This window comes from Solea senegalensis, linkage group LG3, assembly GCF_019176455.1.
Source record: "Solea senegalensis isolate Sse05_10M linkage group LG3, IFAPA_SoseM_1, whole genome shotgun sequence".
In the NCBI taxonomy this organism is placed as follows: domain Eukaryota; kingdom Metazoa; phylum Chordata; class Actinopteri; order Pleuronectiformes; family Soleidae; genus Solea; species Solea senegalensis.
In genome coordinates this window covers 26,243,451-26,259,237 of record NC_058023.1, presented here as the reverse complement: position 1 = coordinate 26,259,237, position 15,787 = coordinate 26,243,451, and the positions used below count along the sequence as shown (strand labels likewise).

Genomic DNA, 15,787 nt, shown 5'->3' with positions numbered 1-15,787 from the left:
TGCCAAATCTAAATTATCTGGCGCCATCTGCTGTGCATGGATGCATAACAACCACCGAGGTGAGTTGAGTTCCTGGGATATTTCAGTCTTAAACTTTCCGTGCCAAATTCCACAGCAGAGCAAAGTAAATGTGCAGGTTACCTTTGGTGTTTTTGCACAGAAGCAGGTGGGATGACATTATTGAGGATTTCTGTGCTAATACCTCAGCATCTGGTCTCCTGTTGCATCTGCGGGAGAAAAACCCTCGCTCATGTTTTCTCAATTAGAGACAGCTTTGTGCACTCAGACGCTCAATTAAGCAGCAGCTACTAGCTTTGGTGAAGTTTGGCATCAAACTTAAAAGAGCTCGAAACCCACGACACTGTAGTGTGGTTTTGCCAAAATAAAACAGCACAGCTTATTTTTTACGTTGTTTACTTAGAAAGGTCCCCATCTTTAAACCACTTATTGTTTTCTAAATCATTTTTAGAGCTGATCCAGAGCATATTAAACATCTTAAATGGGATGGGGGAAAAAATAACAATCATTGTCTCGGTTTGAAAGTACAAATCATGTACATGTTCTACAGGACGACAGCCAACGCAGCTTTTAGGTTTAGTATTTCCACATAAAATCCTTGAAAGGATTACTGAATAAAGAAACTGTTCTAACTTCAACATCTCATTGTTGCAAGTAGGTACTTCTGAAAAGATCAGACTCCACTCATTGGCAATTCATTTTTATTCAGTCTTTATTGGTGGAAAAAAAAAAAAAAACAAGTAAAAAATATGCAAAAGTAAAACGAGTGGAATGATTGCTGAAGTTGGTCGGCGCCAACTCACCGATCCAGACCGATGAAACCTCGCTTCCTTGGTCAACGAGAGTCTCGAGGAAAGGTAACAATTGTGCTTGAGATGTATTGCTGCCCTCCAGGGAAGGCAGTAGGTTGTATAGTTAGCTCCTGATGGGGTAAAATCACAACCCTGAAACCACACAACCTACTACCTCACCCTGTACGAACACCATAAGTCACCCAGGTGGCTCGGAGTGAGACTGCGACGTGTGGCTTTGTGAACAAGTCACGTGGCGTGGTCAAATGAAGGCGGTTTGTGATGATTGCATCAAGAGTTACAGGGTTACATTTCTATACATGAGTCCAAACAATTGTTAGTTAATGAAGACATGGTGCATCATCATAATATGCACACATTCTGTATATATTCTGCTTAAAAAAAAGGACATAAGACACTCTATATTGCACATTCTTATAGCCTCTGTATATATGTTTCAACATAGTAATGGAAAAAAGCAGCAGGAATACTCATTATAAATACTTGTTCTAAGGGTTAATGTATATACTGTATCTATTTTGATAATCTTAATAATCATTATCTTCTTTATTGTACATTTGTAGGATTATTTTAAGGATATACGGTATACAAATTTCAAGTTCACACAATGCTGATTAAGCCTCAGTATGACTCGTTTAGTTTTTGTTAAGACAGATGGAGGCAACGGCAACATTGTGCTGTGAGACAGTGAGACACTGCCAAGGTTGTAATATGACTGAAAACACAAAGCCTGATCATTTCGCAGTTTGACAGGATAAGAATCCTTATCCCTGCACGGCCGCTGTATACACACCGACACTCACTTAATCTATTATTAATTGATCACTAAATGAATCGTCAACAATTTTGACAACCAGCTCATCGTTTGAGTGTATTTTCAAAGAACTGGAACAAGTTTTTAGATTTTTCAGCTTCCAAAATGTGAATATTTTCTGGTATCTTCGCCCCGTATGACAAAGAAATCATTAAAACTGAATAATTTTTGGTTTGTGGACAAAACATGACATTTGAGATCATCATCATTTCCAGGTTTCCGAGAAACACTGATGGACATTTTTCAACATTTTCTGACGTTTTATGGACCAAATTCAGATGAATCAGATGAGAATATAATCATTAGTTGCGGCCCTATGTTACATCATTTCTGTTGACGAAGGCTTTAAGTAAATAGTCATATCAATGTCAATATGGGGGAATTCCCAAATTCTTCTGGAAAATAAAAAAAATAAAATAAAAAAAAACTCTTGGATATATAGTATAAATAAATAATTTCTAAATTTACCTAAATTACCTCCTCCTGACTGATTGTTTAATGCATGCACTACAGGAAAGACCAATTAAAAGTAACAACGTCCCCATTATCCTGTAAAGTGAAGTCCAAGTGAAATAGGAAAAAACAAGCATTTGCAGCAAGGTGTTGTTTTTCTTTTTGGTGTTTTTCCCCCCCTCCTCCTCCTTCTTCTTCTTCTTCTTCTTCTTCTTCTTCTTCCATGATGCCAGTACAGTCGCTCCAGGAAAGACAGTAAGTTGTATAGTCATCTGACAGCTTGGGAATGACCCTAAAACTATACAACCTACTACCTCACCCCAAAGGACAGTTTATCTCCTGCAGGAGGCTTTGTGTGTCACACGGTCGATGGTCGACCTGCAGGGAACAGAAACTCAGAGAAAAAAAAAACGTAAACAAACACGCCACATCAGCCATTAAGTGTCCATTTCCATAGCGATTATCATATATATGTGTGTGAAATTCTTATACAATTTCATATGATAAAATTGCACTGACCATCACTGTTTTTAAAAAGTAACTTTTTGTGAGAGCCCCTTTCATTCATATTATAGCTGTATTATGATTATTATTACATTGAGTTACATCTTTTAATTCACCCCTAGTTACCTATAGCATTTTTGCTAATAATGTTTCCTTTTTTTGGGGGGGTGGTGGGGGTGAATGAACTCAAAAATACTCCCTCTCTCACATGTGCTTCACCTGATCGCCTCCTCTGGAGCTCGGTCAGGTCACCTCCTCTCAGATTTCCTCCTCCTGATGGAGACAAATGAGAGGAGAGAGTGAGCTACATTTGGGTGTCAAAAGGTTACACTTTCACCTCTTGTTTTACACCAGAGCATCACGTGACAGCTGTGAAACACGCGCAATCACACACACACACACACACACACGCACACACCACTGCAGACGCATGTGAACACAGAGACGGTCAAAGAGTCGTCGCCTGTCTGTTTTATTGATGAAGATCCTGTTGGCTATCAGTTTTGTTACTTGACAGCTTGAGTCGCGCCCATCACGTAAACAATCGAGGAGTTGAAGGAAAATAGAAAGAAAGAAGCTAAAATTGTTTATCGGGCTTTATCTGTGGCCGGCTGTCGCTGTGTTTAACAGTACAATTCTGGCAAAAATGAGCACACAGTCATACGTGTCTTTGCGTCTTTGTCGTCTGAGAGGGTCAAGACATAGGTTGTGCCGGTTTGAGGGAGTTTCCTGAGTGAAAGAGCAGAGGCTGCGGCTCTGCTGCGGTTTCCCCTCAAGCCGGGGAACAACGGGGTAGACGTGAGGTCAAACTTTTAAAAGTGAGTCACTGCCTTAACTCCTCACTCACACACACACGAGCGCGCGCACGCACCAGTTTGTGGCTGTTTTATTGCAGGTCGGTTATCCCATAAATGCCACACAAATCTCTACATGAGCTACTTAATGTCCGAGCCTGTGAGGGCACACAGCAGACCTGACTGCACCTCGCTGCTTCTCTTACACTGCTAATGTGTGTACCGCCCGTATCACGTTTACACATGGGAAGGCTTTTCCCTAAAAGGTTCACATAAGGCAAAGTGAAAAGAGAAAAAAGAACGTATATATATATATATATATATATCCTATGACTCACCTCAACCTGTGCCCAGGCTCTGAAATATACACCTCTGACTTTTCTAACTCATCTGCAACACTGCGGAGGTGACTGGCTAGTTCTGATTCAACTGACAAATTATTATTAATAAAAAAGCAACTGAACCTTTATGAATTTATACGCCAAGATGCACCTATTTGAAGTGTTAAATTCTTATTTTTGTTACACATTTAAAGGTATGTCACTCATCTAATTCATCTGCTGCAGCCACATTTCAAACTTGAAAAAAAGAAAAGCAATTTCATGTTCATACCACGCAAATCTTCACAGCTGTATCCAGTTTTTGAAAGCACACTAAAGAAACATGTAACTGACGCGGGACGCACTTTCGTTCTTTTCCAAACGAACATCCACAACGTTTTAGACATATGGCGCCGTAAACCATAAATCTGTGTAAAACTGTCACGAATGATCCTCACTGTTATTTGAGATTAACCACGGCCCTCTTTGAAGTGAGGGGACCCAGAGTGTCTGAAGAAGTGGAATAAAACTGGTAAATCGGTAAATATAAATCAAAAACACTTCATTTTTCCCCACCGTTTGATGCTTTTATCTTCATCGTGTTAACATTGATGTCACGTCAAACTCGCTCACGTCACTGGAATAAAACGGTGAAAGGGGATAAAAGGGAATCAAACTCGTGGCACTAAAATCAAACATGTGACCGCGTTTGTGAACGCAACAGCTGACGCAAGCTGAATCGGTGACTATTCTAGGTGTTTGTGTGTTTTATTTAAGGCCTTTTTTCAAAGGAAACAACCAAGTAATTTAGGATCAATCTCAGTCAGTGAAGGCGTCCTGTCACTCAGCCTGCAGTTGACCAAAACCACCAACAGGTGTCATATCTCCCCAAGTACACATGGGGAGTGTGTGCAGAGTGAAGGGCTACCGTACAATGAGGCCTTTGTGTGGTTCCGGGTGCCAGCCGGTGTGTCCTCGTGTCCTGTTTCCCTCTAATCTTCATTTGACCTTTCAGGTGACGGCTTTTCTTTCACCTTTTCCCCAACCAGTCTTCTTTGAGGAGATTATCTTAGAGCTGCATCAGAACCTTGCTGATTTTGATGACACGACACACACACACACACGCGATGCCATGATGGGACGTGTCGCTCGCGGCTAGGTCAGTGCCGAGTGCTCGCCGTTAAACCGCCGTTGTGTTAAGTAAACTAAACAAACTAAAAAAAGAAAAAAAGAAACGGTCAGTGAATGAGTCAGAAAGTGAGTCAAATTCCAGGATAGAGCCACCAGCCAGCAGTGTGGTGGCTTTCACACACACACACACACACACACTCACAAACACACACAGAAAATACAAATACATGTCAAAAATAATCAAATGATCTCACCTGAATATTGGGTCCAACCCGGAAATTCGGTTTCCAATGACGGGCGAGCCTGTGAACGAAAGAGAAAAACAGAGACATGAACACACTTTGGTATCCACACACACACACACACACACGCCAAGGTGTCCATGTAGAGCTCAGGTCATGAAGCTGCCAAGCAACTCCTTGAGTATGTCATTAAGGCTGATGTTAACATATGTTAAAGTGATCATGGCTGAGAATACTGCGGCCGAATTTAGACAGAATAACTATATTACCATACACTGGTGAGCCTGTGCTTCAGCAGAGAATTACCAATGCTGTGTCTTTTATTACAACTTTACTTTTTAACTTCCTTTTAAAAAAAAAAAAATTACCCCCCAATTTTAATTTCTGCAATTAGAGATTTTTTTTTTTTTAAATGATGGTCTAGTTAAAATGTTGAAATTGAAAAGTGCTAGCTATTTAAGGAAGTACTTTAACACGAAGACATGGACACATTCAATTCCGCTGCAGATAAAATAAAATAAAAATTTTAATCTGACTTTTTTGTTCTCGGTCATTTTTATTTAAACATTTTAATTGTAATGTTATATATTAAACAAAGTAAATATATATTGAAGGTCTCTCTCTCTGTCTCTCTCCCTCTCTCTCACACACACACACACACACACACACACCAAAGCAAAAAGTAATAAATATAGTATAAATTCAATACAAAAAAATACGGGGTATATTGTAAATATTTTTTGCTGCGTTAACACTTTGCTGACAAGAATAAAATAACAATAATTATAATAATGATAAAAAAAATCAGTGTGTACTGATACAAAACTATAATAAAACACACACACACACACACACACTAAATGACACGTGTTTCGCAACCTGCACATTTTTCACACAAGTTTTTTCCTGATTCCTATTTAAATCCTGCAAAAAAAACCTTAAGAATAACAAACATGCACACACACACACACACACACACACACACATAAAGTGAAAAAAAACATAATATGTCAGTATCTCATTACTCAACTGGTTTGCTGTTGAAGAAATGAAAAATCGTTCTTTACACCACCACTGAAATAAAGAGAAATGTGTCTTTGGATAATGATCAGCACTTTAACTACGTCTGTGTGAGCTTTCAAAAAATGCGTTTTCACTGCAAGTGTGTGCCTCAAATGCACCTGTGTGTCTGTGTCTGTGTGGCTGTTTGTAGTACAAGCATTGTGTGTGTGTGTGTGTGTGTGTGTGCCTGTGTGTGTCTGAATGCTCAAAGGAGGAGGCTGTGCCCTGCACTCGTCGGGAGAGGCGTGGGAACCCCATTCATCTTAGGGAGCCAGGGTTCATTGTGGGGTACATAACATCAAATGTGTCTGGCTGTTTGGCTGAGGCTCAGAGTGTGTGTGTGTGTGTGTGTGTGCGTGCGTGCGTGCGTGTACGCACACTGCATATCTGGTAAACTATGTGGTGTGATTGTCTTTATGCTCAATTTTACAAATGTCCTTCAGTCTTTCAGTCGGTTGTGTGATGTTCCGCAAACACATTGAAAGTATTTGTTTGGAAACCAGACACACAGAAGATTTTAGGGTCTAAAACTGCAGCAGTTTATTTATTTTCTTCTTTTCTACATGAATCAGTGCACGACTCCACTGTGATCAACTGTACCTTTTGGCCAGTTTTGTGTGAAAATGTGTCTCTGTGTGGGATCGTCTAGAAAAAATATTTATTTTTTCAAGGATTTGAAGCAAATATAGGCGTCTTTCGTATTTATTCGTCACCCAATTTCGAGTCAGGATAGACATCACATGTGAAATTTTTTTTTGTGTTACGAAAATCTTTTATCCTCATTATGCTAAAGGCGGGTCGATTGTGACGGGGAGCAAAGTGCCATAGAAAATAAAACCACTTGAAGTCACATCCGTGTATACTATACTGCAGTTTTTAATGCTGCACCGCGAGAACAGGCTGCCGTCCAGCATTATTATATAATTTCACCTGGCGGCGCATCGCAGAACAGGTTTTTGAACACAACAAACACGTGACGCGATGTCACGGGTTTCCTGCCTGGGTGACAATGATGGTGGAGCTCGCGCCAGTCCCTGAAGTGTGAGCGTGGCGGATGAATAGGCCTGTCAAAAGCAGGATGTAGGTGGGAAGACTCGAGCTATCTGTGATGACTCACACTGCCTCCACTCCTACCTAACGGTCATGGTTAGCTCTGATGTGCTGGGAAGTTCTACACGAAGCCACATCAAGAGGCAATGTGAGAAGAAAGGTAAGATTTTCAATTGGCGCTTGTTCGGAAAAAAAAATTATCGATGGACGTCACGTGCACGGATACGTGACTGGGTGGCACTGACGAGGGGTGTGGCACGTTGGGTTCTTGAATTATGAAGAATGTATGACACAATACAGTACAGCTCGATGACTTACTAATGGTCGAAGCTGATTTAGTCGACACTTTCCAAGTGTAAAAAAAGGGGAAACATATATATTTATGTTAAAATATTTTACAACACTTTGAATTTACCTGTCCTCAAACCTTACGAACGAATGAGAGAAAACACGTAAACGACCGGAAGCGCTTTGTCTCATTTAATCGTGACGGAAATAAAAACAAATCCTTGAGTCCTTAAGAATGACAAATAATGTCTACAAGCGCCGTTTAAGCTATTTTAAAAGTGATGTGTGGCCACGTGTCAATGATGACCCATTTTTTTCAACATTGCATTTCCGAAGCACATTTCCACCGAAATTTTCCCAACAACAATCGCTGTTAGTAGTTTTCTGATAGTTCGCCTAGAAAGAAAAGAAAGGAGGGAGGGATGGAGAGAGAGAGAGAGAGAGACAGAGAGACACACACAGAGATAGAAGGAGAGAGAGCGTTGCGGTGGGGCTCGGCCTTGTGTAGCAGGCCTTGTCTGGCCCTCAGCCCAACATTACAGCTCGGGTCCCTCTCTGCTCCCTCCAAAACCATCTCTCTTTCACACGCACAAAAGCCAACCTGGAGTGCAAAACTGCAGGTAAGAATGCAAGGGAGGACGGATTAGTTTGGTTTTGTCCCGAAATTCAAAGCCAAGCCACATTTCACCCCCCTGGTTTGCCGATATTTAGTGGAACCACCTCTCCCTGAATAGTCCCGTAGCCCTGAAGGTAACGACACGCAGACACAATGTACAACACACACACACACGTTCGTGGAGATCGGATCAAACTAAGGCGCTTACACGGCTGTTTGTTTCGTATTTTAAGTTGAATCGCTCTGTCGCGAGGACACATCTGCACGTGGGAAGTAATAAATGCCCACATATAAACACACATTTACCTCCACACCCACACAGACTTACCCACTGAGTCTTTGAGGGAGCAGGCACACACACCACAGCCATCAGCTATCTGGAGTAAAGTGCTGAAATCTCCGCCGCTCATTGTGCCAGATCTCTCGGAAGCTGCACACAGTATGTCCACATATCCTCTCTGTAGAGAAGGGCAGAGAAGAGACTTGGATTCAGTCACACAGCTCTGCACTCCCTGCAAGGAGTAGGCGGGCACGCCAACGAGAGACCCATTCAGAGTCCCAGCAAGTGCCAGCCTCCCTCTGAGCCTCAACGCCTTGTCTATTTGTCTGTCTGCCCATCTGTCTGCCCCTCTGTCTGGGTTTTTACCCTGTCGATGTGGCCACCTCACCCCAAACCCGTTTCTAAGCTGCCGGTCATCTGCCTAACCTCAGCTAACTGATTTGTAATATTTACAAACTCTCTCTCTCTCTCTCTCTCTCTCTCTCTCTCCTGTCTGCCACCTCCTCGTCCTAGACTGTCAAGGCCCGCCACAATGAGGGGGCCATGTGGGTTTCCCATGGAGTCGCGTGTTCCTCCCGTCTGGCAGTTAACAAGGCTTTGAATGAGGAATGTTAGCAAACAGAGCTGCTGAATGTGGGGTGAATGCTATGCCAGGCAGCCAGTCAGATCGCAGCACTGGCCCAGGCATATGAATAATGCAGAGGACTTGACAGGGAGGAGAGGAGGGAAGGCTCCGCCTCCCACCGCCCCTTCCCAGCTCCACCCACCCCTCCTTCTTTTCCCCGCTCGAAACTCAAATGCCTTCACGGGAGCAAGACAGCAGAGAGGGGGTGGCGGGGTGGGAAAAGATTCAAGATCTCTGCTGCTACTCAGTCATGCAATAAAAAAAAAAAAAAAAAACTCCTGCAAGAGGAGAAGAGTTACACATGCACACATGTAATTACTACAAATCAGACTACAAATCACTTCTTGAAACATGCCACTTTTTCCCCTGTCATTGGGAGCTATCTCACTCTTTTTTGGCTTTTTGTGTCTTTTGTTTGAAATTGGCACCTGTCCCAGAAAAAGCCCCGTTACTGCTCCGCCCTCCTGCTCCCCTTTCACTGAAGACTGCCCACGATAGAGAGAGGGAGAGAGAGATAAAAGAAAGAGAGGGGCAGAGTGAGAGAGAGGGAGAGAGAGAGAGAGAGGGCGCGCGTGAGGAAGAGAGGGTGGGGCAGAAAACCCAAAAGAGGGAGAGATTTGGAGATGGAAAGGGTGGAAAGGGAAGGTGGAGGGCAAAAGAGATAAGAGAATAGGAAAATACACGAGAAATAATCTGTTGAAATCAAGACACAAGCAAAGGCGACGTGAATTCAAACAGCTGCTCGAACAACACACTCAACACAAACTGCCGCCTTCGTCCTTGGCTTCAGGGAGGATTCGATAGAAGCATGGCGAGCAATCAAGAAACACGTGTTCAAAAAAAAAAATCCTTTGCATCACAGCAGGGTAGACACCGATTCTGCTCAGTCCAGTTAACTCTATGTCACAAGAGACCAGAAGAAGCAAAAAAAACTGACCAAATTCAAGTGATCAATGCCCTCGGCGTGAAGCAAACGCGGGTCCCCAAAGACATATCTGAAAATGGCGCAGCGTTGTCGAAGGAGAAGTGAAGCAAAGCCACTTGTTGCATGATATTGAGGAGCAGATCTTGCAGACAGAAGTGAGAGCAGGCAGAGGGTTAAAATTCTGGGACTGGGAGTAGTAAAAAAAAAAAAAAATCCCTCCCTCTTTTGGCACAGACTAGCTAAAGGGGAGGGCCCGCCTGTAGAAATAGCAGCAGAGCGTTTTTCCCCTCTTTTTTTCCAGAGCAGCAGCGTCCTAGTCTACCCTCTCGCATGTGGCCGGGACCCAGGGAGAGAGGAGGAGGAGGAGAGCGATGGATAGAAAAAGAAGCTAGAGCAGTGAGGGGAGGGGGCGAGAGAGGGAGGGAAGAAGATCTGTGAGTGGAGGAGAAGGGACTCAGCTGATGATGAAACACGGACGTGTGGGTGTGCGTGCACGCTACACAGTTTTATCACTGGCCCAGCACGACGTGCGTGTGCACGAGGCGGACGGGGGCGGGTGGGTTTGGCGGAGGTGCTTCTCCTGAGGAGGAGAGTCTCAGCAAACGTACACTCTCCAATGGTCAACGGATTCTGAGACAGCTCGTGACACCTAACTTTAAGATTCACGTCAAACATTAACAATGTGTTTTATCTCAGTGCTGCTGCTGCTGCTGCTGCTGTGAGTTTGAGACCAGACATTCGTATTTGACCTCCAAGTCCTTTATTAGAACATTTTCGAGGGGGCAAATTAAAGCTGTCGCAGGCACCTTTTAAATGTCCAAAGAGGGAAGTCTGGCACGATCACAGACAAACATTGTCTTGATTACGGCTTCTTTCTCTTGACCACAGACATGTTAATGGGTTAAAAAGCTACAGAGACTGTTCTGGCAGCCAGTCAAAGCCAGATAAGCACCTGGGTGCGACTGCCCTACCATGATTGCAACAGTGAACTGTGCTGTGAAATCCTGTTATATTTACCGCAGTGTGCCCGCCATGTGCTGTTACTAGGCCACCCTTGCCTCGTTGCGAACTGCAGTTGTCCTCCTGTACGCTGCTGATGACTCTGCTCGTGTCCTGCACCCTCCTCCTTCCCCCTTTCGCTTCTCAGCCTATTCTATCTCCCACCCTTTCTTGTCCTTTCAGTAGAACTGTTACAGGCAACAGTAATAAACAGCCCTTCTCTGAACAGCTAGTGTTAATTTCAGCCTGCATGAGGAGGACCTTTTTTATGTTTCTGTGCCAGATACCACCCCTGCTGTCTCTCTTTCGTTCCCTCTCTGTCTCGCTCTCTCTCTCTCTGCCGGTCTCATGCACACCTACCAACCACTGCATCAGAGAGCTGAAGGTTATTCTCACCCGTTTGGTTTCCCCCCCAACTTCTGTCCTCCCAAAAATCTCCAAATGCCTGCAATGCCCCCTAGTTGTTTGCAACAGATTCCCTCATGGCAAAAAAACAACAACAAAAAAAACAAAAAAAACAACATCCTCTCATTTGGACGCCATTCCCCACCCCTCTTGTCTTCTCTTTCCCAAAAGAAACCCAGAACTCCGCACAGGCAAATTTTTTCCCCTCCTCTCTCCCCAAAGTAGCAGCCACACAAAAGAGAGGAAAAAGGGAAAACCATCCAAAAATCGACGGATCTCGCATCACCGAGCACGACTAACCGGTCTTGATTTCAATCTTTAATGCTCACACAAACCTACAGAGAAAATCCATGCATTGAGGTTAAAGAAAAGGTGGGAACATCTCTTCATGTGCACTTTTACACTTGTACACTTTTCCCCACATGTGTTTTTAACTGTAAACAAGACGACAAAGAGCAGAGCAAATATTAACGATTCAGTGGCAAACTAACATGGCTGCTTGGTTCAGTGCAGCCTCTCCTACTTCCTCACTCTTAGGCTTGGATGTTGAAAAAAAAAAACGGCGTTATGGCGCTGTGTGTGTTTCTAACTTAGAGGACAGACCCAGAGAGAGAGAGCGAGAGAGAGCGAGAGACACAAAGAGAGAATGCACTTGTCTTGCCTAGCTCTCCCCAGCTTTCCATGGTCTCAAACAAAACTGTGTACTGCTGCACAGTCCGCACATCAAAAACACAACACATAAACACGGAGACTTACACACACGAAGAATGAGCACAAGTGAGACAGAAAATCTGGTGACTCCAGGTGTTTTAACGAGAGGATTTTGGTGCATACAACCAAGACACAAATTCACTCGTGTGCCTTGAAAAGACAAACAGATTGCGCACCGAACAGTGATCCGGCCGATTCCTGTGACGTCACATCTCGCCACGTCTCTGAGCCAATTGCAACCTGCCGCACAAACACAACCAAGTGTTGTGCCGCATATAAATTAAACAATAATGTAAACAAATGCATGTTTCATTTGCAATCTGAAGACTCCCTTAACCTCCCATGTCTATCTAAGCCACTGTTACTGCTAGTCAGTTGTTTACCATCTAACATGTGGCAGGAATTCAAAAAACTTGGCAGGGCCTGTTGCACCGTACGTCGTGGAGAGTTCATCTGAGGATACAGCTCTGGTTTTGGCTCAGCTGCCAACTTCTGACACTGTAGCCCTCTGCACACGGCCTCACCCCAGCAGGAGCGGCCTGTGTAATGCTGCCATTGATGAAACACCAATATTAACCTCTTTTATGACACCTCCAAGAGTCCACAACTACAATTCTTTTCATCCACCTCCTTTACCTTCCGATTCAAACCAACCTGTGACCTACCTCATTACCTCATTACTGTTGATATTTGACTTGCATGCAGATCATATGTTAAGGCTTTGCATAGTTCAGCTGAAGACAACCATTCAGTTTCTGTAGCACAATTGTTCACATTAAAAAAAAAAACAAAAAAACAACAGGTATGAAAGAGGGGTTATAAATACTGTATGTAAATAACCTTATCCCAGTTAATGCGTCTATGATACACGGCCCAGGCTGCACAGTGATACCATGGACATGAATGTCATATTGAGTTATGGTTCACTAACAAGCTAAAACAATAGAGTCGTTGACTCACTGCCCTTATCAGGCCACTGGCACCTTCACCTCCTTATGAATCATCCCTTGAATCCATTGCTACAAATATAAGCAACCAACATTCTCAGTTTATCTCTCTCACACACACACACACCACACGATGCACATTTGAGAATCAGCCCCAAAATATTTGACATTGAGTGGCAAAAATATATCCAGCGCAAACAACTTCATTTATTCTAAGTAGACAAAACAAATGTATAGATTTGTCTAGAAATCAGATTCTTTTTGGAAAAAAATATGAAACACTAGCCATTCATGTAAAACACAAAAAAATAAAAAATATATAACACCAAACATGCAATCGTTTAATTTTTATTAGCTGTGATCATTATGCAGCTAAATAAGTAGAAATGTCTGGGAATTCCAGTCAAGGGAGATGTGCTCCCTCTGTTGAGTACTTATGTGAATATATGGCATTTTAAATGTCAAAGTTCAAGTCTTCCTCGAAAGCTAATGACATTGTCCTGAAGGACAATAACTCACGCATATAATCCCTATTGTGCTAAACCCCTATAAATTACAGACCCCTATACATTCGCACTCTGGCGAACACACGCGTGCGCTTCCTCCTCTCTGCCGTGACCAGAGCGGCGGGCCCGCTCTTTCTCTTTCGAGGTGGTCTGTGGAGGGGCCCCACTGCAGCACGCGCCTCGACAACTTCTCTATTACAGCCGTGACCCCTAAGGTCAGACCCTGAAGGGTTCCGAACAAAGGCCACGACCCCAGGGTCAGAAGTGTAATGCCAGGGGCAGGCTGGGGAGCGACGGCAAAGGGAGCGTGCTGTTTGCTTTGAAAGGTAAGGATCACTAACACAGAGGCCTAATAAGGATTAAGGGGCCGTCCCCTTACGGATGTTACTCTGGGGCCTCATCCATCAGTCTCTATTAACCTCTGTGACCCCCGGCGGCCATTATGGGGCCACAGGTCAAAGTCGCACACACTGTGGAGCCGTAAAAACTAACATTGCATGCAGTTTCTGACACGGGTGCCGCTGATTACATGGACAAATTGTTTCAAGAGTTTAACGCCTTGTCAAATAAGACAGACTCCTCCGCTTGAGGAGTTTTGTTCAGGAAGTTTTCCTTGGCGCAGGAGTTAAGGAGTTAAGGAAGGTACTAGAAGGTTCGAATGCAGTGATCGCCTATCAGGTTATCTGTGGCAGTGTAAAAATAAATGACTGGCAAGTATCATTATAAAAAAAACAAAAACAAGATAAATAAATTAATTATAAATAACACGTTGGAAAATGTCAAAACTACAGAATATTTATTTCTAATTTGATTCAAAAATAAAATTAAAAAAGCAGCAGGGAGTTTGGTAGAACCTTGTTAAAGGCAGGTGAGCAAGAATCAAGAGCTCCACAAAATGGAGGACAGGAGGAGACAACATGGCGGTCGCATAAAGTGCAGTCACCTCACACACTTTGGCAATAATTTGAAGAGTCACGATAAAAAAACTTTGCACATTTCATAACATTAATATTTGTAAAGAAACATTTTTTCTTTTTAAAACAAATTCCAAAAATGTAATTGTGCAACAACTTAACTGCATGAGAAACTTAATAAATTGTTACACAGAGTCTAACCATCTGCAGTGTGTCAGGGACGAGGAGTGTCCACATACACGCAACTCTTTTTATCCTGTTTGACTTCTTTATATTATATTTAATAATTCCTTCTTTTTTTCCTCAAAAACATGTTCTGGACTCAAAGTGTTTCCGAGTTGCTTTAGAGTTTAGAAGAAGTTTTAAAAAATGCCTATTTGCTACCAGAATGAGGGGAAAAAAGGAAACTCAGTCTAATTTAATAAATAATTTATTTTACTTTAATGTCACTGAATATGCTAAATATTAAAAACACTTATTGGAAAAACAAGACCCGTAAGAATGTGTGTGTGTGTGTGTGTGTGTGTGTGTGTGTAAATCTTCACATTTAGTTTAAGTTACAAAAAGTATAAATCAAGCCACATTGTGGATAGTTAATGATTCCATGTAAACTATTAAACTATGCATTTAGTAAATATTAAGGAAAATTCAGGGGATATTATTATTATTTTTCCCTCTTGATTTATTTTTCCCCCCCAAAAAAAACTCTGAATGCATTTATGAATCCATTTAAAAAACTTTCTTGACAGGACAGAGGATTTGGAATTATATCTATTAATGCAATCTAATAAAAATAAGCATTTAAAGTCATTCAATGTTTCCCCTTTTTTCCAAAAAGAGTCCAGTCAAAGGAGAAACATTGATTGTTAAAATGTTCTGGGCACTTCAAAATAAAGTGATGATAACCTGGTTTTTCCTGTGTTCTGCTACACAGGATTTATTTATTAATACATTTAATTGTGACCTCTTTTAATTAAAAGTGTGTGTATGTTTAAAAAACACTTACTTTTATTTATTTCAACAATAACTGGTATTAAAAATGTATTTTATTATTACTATCAAAAAATAGAATATGGAAATTCTATCAGCTACGATAGCCTCAGTTTCAGATTAACAAAGGGAATTTCTTCTTTTTGTTTTTACTTATGCCGGAAAAGAAATATAGAGAAGGCTACTATCCAGGCTGTCACTTCATGCTCTTGTAAAATAAATTTAAAGCGGTAATTACTAAAAATCTGTTGCCACGTGCCAAGAAAATAAGTGACTACATGTTTCAGACTTTTTGGTCAGAGTGTGTGTGTGTGTAAAACTATTAAAACTATAATTAAAAATCCTCCTTTTCAAATACAACTGTCATTACTGCATATTGCT

At 42.2% G+C, this 15,787-nt stretch overlaps 1 long non-coding RNA gene across 2 annotated transcripts in view; it reads right to left on the bottom strand.

Moving 5' to 3' along the window:
- Positions 1 to 2,310: 2,310 nt before the first annotated feature.
- LOC122767261 overlaps positions 2,311 to 15,787 on the bottom strand; it is a 28,812-nt gene continuing 15,335 nt past the window's right edge. For both annotated transcript variants that reach the window (XR_006360194.1, XR_006360193.1), the window contains 3 exons: positions 8,433 to 8,562; positions 5,101 to 5,149; positions 2,311 to 2,874 (listed from right to left, as the gene is read on the bottom strand). This is a non-coding gene — a long non-coding RNA (uncharacterized LOC122767261). The remainder of the gene's footprint in view (positions 2,875 to 5,100; positions 5,150 to 8,432; positions 8,563 to 15,787) is intronic.